Raw genomic sequence first — 9756 nt, 5'->3', positions numbered from 1 at the left:
CGGGACTAAAAAGTCTTTCTCAAAAGAAAAGTCTTCCGACTGAACAAAGGGAGCATGCTGGATACTAAAAGAATTCGATACCGGGGGTGGGGGGGATGAAGGGTCCCCAATTTGATAATACTTTTTTTTCATGCTGACATGACAAGGGAAAGATGCTTGCAGAGTATGTCTTTGATGACCGAATAAAGGAGAAAAATAAAACTTTAAGGGCCACCAAAAAGAAAAAAACAGATATCATGTTCGGCGGCTAAAGGGAAAGAAATTGGAAAGATGCTTAAGATTGATTATACCACCTTTGATGCTGAGGGCGATCGTTCTATTTTATTGTGTGCAGAAGTTGATCTTACTAAGCCTCTTTTATTTTATCTAAGTTTAAATCGCACTGTGTGGAAATTGAGTATGAGAGCCTTCATATGATCTCTTTTAATTGTGGCAAAGGCAAATATGGCCTTAAGGATGATAACTGTCCATTAAAGCAAGTTGAAGGCCAAATTGATATAGCGAAAGATCCAGTTGATGGTCATGGGAACAATAGCGATCGACCGAGGCTGAAGCATGCCTTTACTATTTTTTTATTATAATAAATATATGAAAAGAGGAAATAACTTTTTTTATAGAGAGGGGCTAAAAGTATCTTAGAGCGAACATAAGCTTTGCCATGGAGTAGATCAGAGGAGTTTATGATCATAAAGAAAAGGCTAACCCCCCTTACGGATCATTTCACTTGCTTGACTGTTTTGCTTTCCAGGTTACTCACTTCCGTTCTATCGGGATGAACTAGCGATATGAGAGTTAGCCCGTCCTCGATGACTGGTGATTCGACAAGCGATTGATTGAACGCATCTAAGTATTCTCTGCTCTCCGACTTGCAAGCACTCTTTATTCTTTCCCATCCTTTCTTATTATCTCGTCCCTGAGAATGAGTTGGCTTTGGAAGCTAGGCTCAGATAAAACGTATAAGTAGGCTTATTGGAATAAAAGCCCTTAGTGAGAGAGTTGAGAAGAGCCGTGGATTCCTCTGTTTTCGAGGATTCTTATTTATATGACGTAGTTGCAATCCCATCTGGGTAATCAAAGGTAGGGATTCTATTCAAATGCCCTATATTCTGCACCGGAAAAACAGACTAGTGAATCTTCTCCTTCGGAGTCAAGGCTATTTGAACCCCAGCTAGTATTGAGATTGAGAGCCGTAAAGAGTCCGGAGATCAGTCATTCGACTTAGGAATCCCATTCAACTTCAGATAAGGTAAGATAAGGTAGGAAAGCTACAAACCAGTCTTAATTCCTGAAGACTAAGATCCAATTTCAAGTCCCAAAGGATTCAATTCAAACACTCACAGATTCTATGCCCGTTTCCGCTCTAATGTTCCAACCCTGAAGTCGCAGACAGAAGTAACGGCTATTGCTATTTCAACTGATACCCATTTTTTTAGTAACTTCAAATACATACATTTTTCTCCTCGTCTTCTTCTTGCAAAATGAGTTTGTTAAATTTGTTATTATTTTAATAATTTGATGATTGATATTAATTAGTGTGTTGGATTGTTGAAATTCGAAAAACAAGTTTATGTTTCAGAATTTCAGATTTTGAATATGAAGTTGTATTGAAAATTGAACTAATTAAGATTTCAGATTTTGAATATGAAGTTGTATAGAAAAATTAAACTACTTAAGATTATAATTTCTGAAGTTGCAATTGTAAGATATGAGAACTTTCGATTTGATTTCTAAAGTTGCATTGAAGAGATTGAACTACTTCTGAGCGGGTACACTGTAAAGTTTTGTGCAATGCGCGTATAAATTCAATGGTGGCTCCAAAAATAGGTATATATGCAAATGCCACGGAAACGGCCTAATGACTTATACTCATTACTTCGCAATGACTTTCATATTCATTTTATGAGATTTCGTGGTCATGCAATACGAATTTGTGATATATCCGCTTTTTCATGTGTATTAGTATATGTTGATTTTGTAATTTTTTTTGACGGACTCCGATTTACTTGAAATTTCTTAGGTCTATTAGAAAGGCTTAATGACCAGTACTCATCGCTTCGCCATGACTTGGGGTCTATTTTTTTGGTGTTTTTGGAGCTATGCAATACAAGTTTGTTATTATATCTACTTTTTTGTGTGTATTATTACATACTGATTTTATAATTTTTTTGACAGACTCTGATTAGCATGAAATTTTATAGGTCCATACAAAATCGTGTAGTGACCATTATTCATTGCTTTGCCATGACTTTCATATTTATTCTATGGTGTTTCATGGTCATGCAACACGAATTTGTGATTATATCAATTTTTTCGTGTGCATTACATGCTGATTTTGTAGAATTTTTTTGATAGACTCTGATTGGCCTGAAATTTCGTAGGTCCATAAGAAGCGGCGTAGTGACCAACACGGATTTGTGATTACATTCACTTTCGTTGTATTAGTACATGCTGATTTTGTAAATTTTTTTCGACGGACTTCAATTGACCCGAAATATAGTATGTCCATAGGAAACGGCCTTGTAACCAATACTCACATCCGCCATGACTTTTGGGTACATTTTATGGCGTTTCGTGGTCATGCAACACGAATTTATGGTTATATCAACTTTTTCGCATGTATTAGTACATGCTAATTAATTTTTTGCGGATCCCAATTAGACTGAAATTTCGTAGGTCCATAGGAAACGTGGTACATGCTAATTTTGTATTTTTTTTACGGACTCCGATTAGATTGAAATTTCGTACGTCCATAGGAAACAACCTAGTGAACAATGCTCATTGCTTCACCATGACTTTCAGGTTCATTTTATAGGGTTTCGTGGTGATGCAACACGAATTTGTGATTATATTCAATTGTGTTTATTAGTATGTGTTGATTTTGTAAAAGAAAATTTGGCAACTCCGATTAGCCTGATATTTCGCAGGTCCATAGGAAATGGCCTAGTGGCTTATACATATTGTTTCGCTATAACTTTCCAGTTAATTTTATGATATTTTGGGATCATGCAACATGAATTTATGACTATATTTACTTTTTCGTGTATATTAGTACATACTGATTTTGTAATTTTTTTAACAGATTCTTTCATAGATCCAAGAAGAAACGGCCTAGTAATCAATATTCATTAGTTTTCATGAATTTTAGGTTTATGCGGCTCCGAATTCGGGCGACCGTCCCCTAATTTCCCAAAATTTTGTGGGCCCATAATAAATAACCTAAACAACAATAATCATCACTTTGCCATGATCATTCTTTATTTTTTGTGTTTTAGGGCTATAAAACTAGAAATTAGGATGATTTCCTGATTTTTTTGTGCTATAATCCACACCATCATGCTTTAGGGCTATAAAACTAGAAATTAGGACGATTCCCCGATTTTATTGTGCTATAATCCGTGTCATCTGCATGAATTCGGGCGACCAGCCCTGAAGCTCCTCAAATTTTGCGAGCCCATAAAAAATGACCTAATGAACAATAGCCATCATGTCGCCATGACTGTTCCTCGCTTTTAGCGTTTTAAGGCAATGAACTCGGAATTCAGGATAATTTCCAAATTTTCATGTGCTGTAGTCCACGCCATCTGCATGAATTCAGGCGATTAGCCTCGGATCTCCTAAAATTATGTGGGCCTATAAAAAACAACCAGATGAACTATAGTCATCGCTTCGCCATGACCGTTTCTATTTTTTTTTGCCATTTTAGGATCATAAAATAGGAATTTAGAAAGATTCCCAGATTTCTGTGTACTATAGTCCACGTCATCTATATGAATTCGGGCGACCGACCTCGAATCTCTAAAGATTTTTGTGTCCCCATAAAAAATAACCTAATGAACAATAGTCATCGCTTCGCCATAATTGTTCTATGTTTTTTGGTGTTTAGGGTCATAGAATAGAAATTCAGGACAATTCCAAGATTTATGTGTGCTATAGTCATCACTTTGCCAAGACCGTTCCTCGTTTTTAGCGTTTTAGGGCCATAAAATAGGATCTTAGAAAAAACTACCTAATAAACAACCCCTATTCTCCTAAAATTTTTGGGGCCCACAAAAAACTACCGAATAAACAATAATCATCACTTTGCTATGACCGTTCCTCATTTTTTGGCGTTTTAGGACAATAAAATAGGAATTTAGGATGATTCTCAGATTTTGTGTGTTATAGTCCACACCATCTACATAAATTCGGGAGATCGACTCCGAATCTCCTGTAAATTTACGGGTCCAAAAAATGACCTAATGAAAAATAGTCATCGCTTTGCCATAACCATTCCTCCCTTTTAGCATTTTAGGGCCATAAAACAGGAACTTAGGACTATTTTTAGCTTTTCTTGTGCTATAGTCCACGTCATATATACATGAATTCAGGCGACTGGACCCGAATCTCCTAAAATCTTAGGGGCCCATAAATAACCATCTAATGAACAATCGCCATCACTTTTCCATGACCTTTCCTCATTTTTTGGAATTTTAGGACCATAATACAGGAATTCAGGACGATTCCTAGATTTTCGTGTGCTACAGTCCACGCTATATGCATGAATTCGGGCAACCGGCCCCGAATCTTCTAAAAGTTTGCGGACCCATAAAAATGACCTAATGAACAATAGTCATCGCTTCGCCATGATTGTTCCTTGTTTCATGGAGTTTTAGGGCCATAAAAAAGGAAGTCACGATGATTCCCAGATTTTCGTGTGCTTTAGTCCATACCATCTGCATGAATTCGGGCGACCAACCTGAATCTCCTTAATTTTTGTGGGGAAATAAAAAACGAACTAATGAACAATTGTCATTGCTTTGCCGTGTCCGTTCCTTGTAATTTGCTATTTTAGGGCTATAAAAAAGAGTTTAGGACGATTCTTAGATTTTTGTGTGCGCCCACGCCATCTGCATGAATTCGAGTGACCGACCTCCAATCTCCATATATTTTGTGGGCCCATAAAAATGATCTAATGAACAATAATCATCGTTTTTCCATAAAATTTCCTTAAATTTTGGCGTTTTAGGGCCATAAATCTAAAATTTCGTCCGATTTTTAGATTTTCGTATGCTATAGTCCACGCCTCCTGTATGGGCTCGGGACATCGGACTCAGATCACCTAACATTTTGCTGGACCATTAAAAATGACCTAAGGAAAAATAGTTACCACCTTTCCATGACCGTTACTCATTTTTTGGCATTTGAGGGCAATAAACTGGAATTTCGTCCGATTCTCGAATTTTCATGAGCTACAACCCACACCTCATGCATGGGCCAGGACCACCGGACTCCGATTGCCGAAAATTTTACCGGACCATCCTAAACGACCTAAGGAACAATAGTCACCACCTCTCCATGACCGTTTCTCCTTTTTGGAATTTTAGGATAATAAAACTAGAATTTTGCCCGATTCAAAATTCTAATTTTATAGCTCTAAAATGTCAAAATATGAGGAACAGTCATGGCGAAGGGGTGACTATTTTTCCTTAGGTCATTTATGATGGTCCAGAAAAATTTAGGCGATCCAGCACCAGTGGTTCGGGCCCACGCAGGAGGCATGAGCTATAGCACGCGAAAATTTGGGAATAAGGCGGAATTCAAGTTTTATGGCCTTAAAGTGCCAAAAAAAGATTAACGGTTCTTGAATTGAGGACTATTGTTCCTTAGGTCATTTTTGAAGGTCTGGTAAAATTTTAGGCGATGAGGGTCTAGTGGCTCGAGCTCATGCAATAGGCGTGGGCTATATCATACGAAAAATTGGAAATCAGGCGGAATTCCAGATTTTTGGCCATAAAATGTCAAAACATGAGGAAAGGTTATGTCGAGGCGGTGACTATTGTTCCTAATGTTGTTTTTGATAGTCCAAAAAACTTTAGGCGATCGGGGTCCAATGGCTTGGCCCCATGTAGGAGCCGTTGGCTATAACACACAAAATCTGAGAATCGGGCGGAATTCCAGTATTATGGCCTTAAGACACTAGAAAATGAGGAATGGTCATGGAGAGGTGGTTACTATTGTTCCTTAGTTAGTTTTTGATGGTCTAGCAAAATTTGAGGTGATCCAGGTCTGGTGGATCGGGCCCATACATGAGGTGAGGGCTATGGCATACCAAAATCTGGAATCGGGCAGAATTCTAATTTTATCGCCCTAAAATGCCAAAAAAACGAGTAACAGTCATGGCGAGGTGGTGATATTATCAGGGTCCGGTGGCCCGGCCCATGCAGGTGGCGTGGGCTATGGCACACGATAATCTTGGAATCGGCAGACTTCTAGTTTTATAGACTTAAAAACCAAAAAACGAGGAGCGGTCTTGGCGAGATGGTGACTATTGTTCCTTAGGTCGCATTTTATGGTATAGAAAATTTAACACGATTGGGGTCCGATGTCCTAGGCCCATGCAGGAGGCGTGGGCTATAATACACCAAAATATGGGAATAGCGCGGAATTCCAGTTTTATAGTCCTAAAATGCCAAAAAAGTGAAGGGTCATGAAGAGGCGATGATGATTGTTTCTTAGGTTGTTATTGATGGTATGACAAAATTTTAGGCAATAAGGGTCTGGTGGCCCTGGCCCATGCAGGAGGCGTGGGCTAGCCTATGAAAATATGGGAAACAGGTGGAATTTCGGTTTTATGGACCTAAACCGCACAAAAATAAAATAAAAAACAGTCATTGCGAGGCGGTGACTATTGTTCCTTAGGTCATTTTTTATGATCCGGAAAAATTTAGGCAATCGAGGACCGGTGGATTGGCCCCATGCAGGAGTCATGGGCTATAGCACACGAAAATCTGAGAATCGGGTGGAATTCTAGTTTTATGGTCTTAAAACATTAAAAAATGAGGAACGATCATGGCGATGTGATGACTATTGTTCATTAGGTTGTTTTTGATGGTCCAGCAAAATTTTAGGTGATCGGGGTCTGATGGCTCGGGCCCATGTAGGAGGCGTGAGCTATAGAAAATGATAAATATGGGAATCGAACGCATTTCCAGATTTATGGCCCTAAAATGTCAAAAATATGAAACGGTCATGGCGATGCGATAACTATTGTTCCTTACATCATTTTTATGGTACGGCAAAATTTTAGGCGATCGGGGTCCGGTGGCCAGGGCCCATGCAGGAGGCGTGGGCAATATCACACGAAAATTTGGGAATCGGGCGGAGTTCTAATTTTATGATCCTAAAATACCAAAAAATGATAAACAGTCTTGGAGAGATGGTGATTATTGTTCCTTAGGTCATTTTTTATGGTCTAGCAAAATTTTAGGTGATTAGGATATGGTGGCTGGGGCCCATGCAGGAGGCGTGAGCTATAACACACGAAAATCTGGGAGTTAGGCGGAATTCTTGTTTTATAGCCCTACAATACTAAAAAAAATAAGAAACGGTGATGGCGAGACGGTGACTATTGTTCCTTAAGTCATTTTTCTGGTCCAGAAAATTTTTAGGCGATCAGGATCCGGTGGCCTTGGCGCATGCAATAGGCATGACTTATAGCCCACGCTCCTACATGGGGCCGAGCCACCGGACCCCGATCATCTAAAATTTTGCCGGACCATCAATAAATATCTAAGGAAAAATAGTCACCAATTATCCATGACCGTTTCTCGTATTTTGAAATTTTAGGGCCATAAAATTAGAATTCCGCCCGATTTCTAAATTTTTGTGTGCTATAACCCATGCCTCCTGCATGCTCCAGGGCCACCGGACCTGGGTTGCCTAAAATTTTGTCGAACCATTAAAAATGACCTAAGGAACAATAGTCACCACCTCTCCATGACCCTTCCTCTTTTTTAGGGCCATAAAAAAAATTTCGCCTGATTCTCAGATTTTTGTGTGCTATAGCCCTGCCTCCTGCATGGGCCCGAGACACCGAACCCGCATCCCCTTTAAATTTTGTCGGACCATAAAAAATGACCTAAGGAACAATATTCAGTGCCTCTCAATAACCACTCCTTGTTATTTGGTGTTTTAGGGCCATAAAACTATAATTTGGCCCGATTCCAAGATTTTCGTATGCTGTATAGCCCATGCTTTCTGCATGAGCCCGGGCTACCAAACATAGATAGTCTTAAATTTTGATGGACTATCAAAATTGAACTAAGGAATGACAGTCACTGCCTCGCCATGACCGTTCCTTGGTTTTTGGCGTTTTAGGGCAATAAAACTGACATTCAGCCCAATTCCCAAATTTTCCTATGCTATATAGCACATGCTTCATGCATGGGTCCGGGCCGCCATGTCCGTTACTCATTTTATGGCTTTTTAGGGCCAAAAATTGAAATTCCGCCCGATTCCAACTATAGCCCACGCCTTCTGCATAAGACCGAGCCACTAGATTCCAATCGCCTAAAATTTGACCAGACCATAAAAAATGACCTAAGTAACAATAGTCACCACCTCTCCATGATCGTTCCTCGATTTTTGGCTTTTGAGGGCTACTAAACGGAAACTCCGCCCGATTTCCAAATGTTTGTGTGCTATAACCCACTCCTTCTACAAGGGACCGACCACTGCACCCATATCGGCTAAAATTTAGGTGGGCCATAAGAAATGACCTAAGGAACAATAGTCACCGCATCTCCATGACTGTTGCTCGATATTTGGCATTAGACGGGAATTCTGTCTGATTCCCAGATTTTCGTGTGCTATTTCTCACGCCTCTTGCACGGGCCTGGGCCACCGGACCGATCGCCTAAAATTTTGTAAGACCAATTCAAATGACCTAACTAACAATAGTCACAGTCTCGCCATGATGATTACTCATTTTTTTGGCATTTTAGGGCCAAAAACCTAGAATTTTGCCCGGTTCAAAGATTTTCATATGCTAGCCCATGCCTCTTACATGGGCCTAGGCCACCGGACCCCGATCGCCTAAAATTTTGTCGGATCATCAAAAAGGACCTAAGGAGTAGTAGTCATCGCCTCACCATGACCATTCCTCGTTTTTGGACGTTTTAGAGCCATAAAACTAGAATTTCGCATGATTCCTATATTTTTTAAAGCTATATAGCCCACGCCTCCTTCATGGGCCCGGGCAACTAGACCTGGATCCTCTAAAATTTTGAGGACCATCAAAATCGAGCTATGGAACAATAGTCACCGCATCGTGATGATCGTTTCTCAATTTTTGTCATTTTAGGGCCAGAAAACTATAATTCCGTCTGATTCCAAAATTTTCGTGTGCTATAGCACACGCTTTATGCATGGGCACCGTCCATCAGAGCCAGATCACCTAAAATTTTTCCGGACCATCAAAAATGATCTAAGGAACAATAGTCACCACCTCCCCATGTCCGTTACTCATTTATTGCATTTTAGGGCCATAAAATTGAAATTCTGCCCACGCCTCATGCATGGGCCTGGGCCACTAGATCCCGGTAGCCTAAAATTTTTCTGGACCATCAAACATGACCTAAGGAACAATAATCACCTCTCCATGACCGTTCCTTCTTTTTTTTTCTTTTAGGGACATAAAACTGGAATTTCTCCTGATTCCAAGATTTTCGTGTGCTATAGCCCACGCCTCCTGCATGGGCCCGGGCCACCAGACCTGGATAGCCTAAAATTTTTCTGGACCTTCACAAACTAACTAAGGAACAATAGTCACTGCCTCTCAATGACCATTCCTCATTTTCTGGCATTTTAAGGCCATAATGCTATAATTCCGCTCGATTCTCATATTTTTGTGTGTCCACGACTCCTACATGGGGCCGAGCCACTCGGCCCCGATCGCCTAAACATTGCCGGGCCATCAAAAACAACCTAAGGAATAGC

Source organism: Nicotiana sylvestris, chromosome 12 (genome assembly GCF_000393655.2).
Source record: "Nicotiana sylvestris chromosome 12, ASM39365v2, whole genome shotgun sequence".
NCBI classification, from domain to species: Eukaryota; Viridiplantae; Streptophyta; class Magnoliopsida; order Solanales; family Solanaceae; genus Nicotiana; species Nicotiana sylvestris.
The sequence above is the reverse complement of the archived record's forward strand: the minus strand, read 5'-3'. Positions refer to the sequence as shown.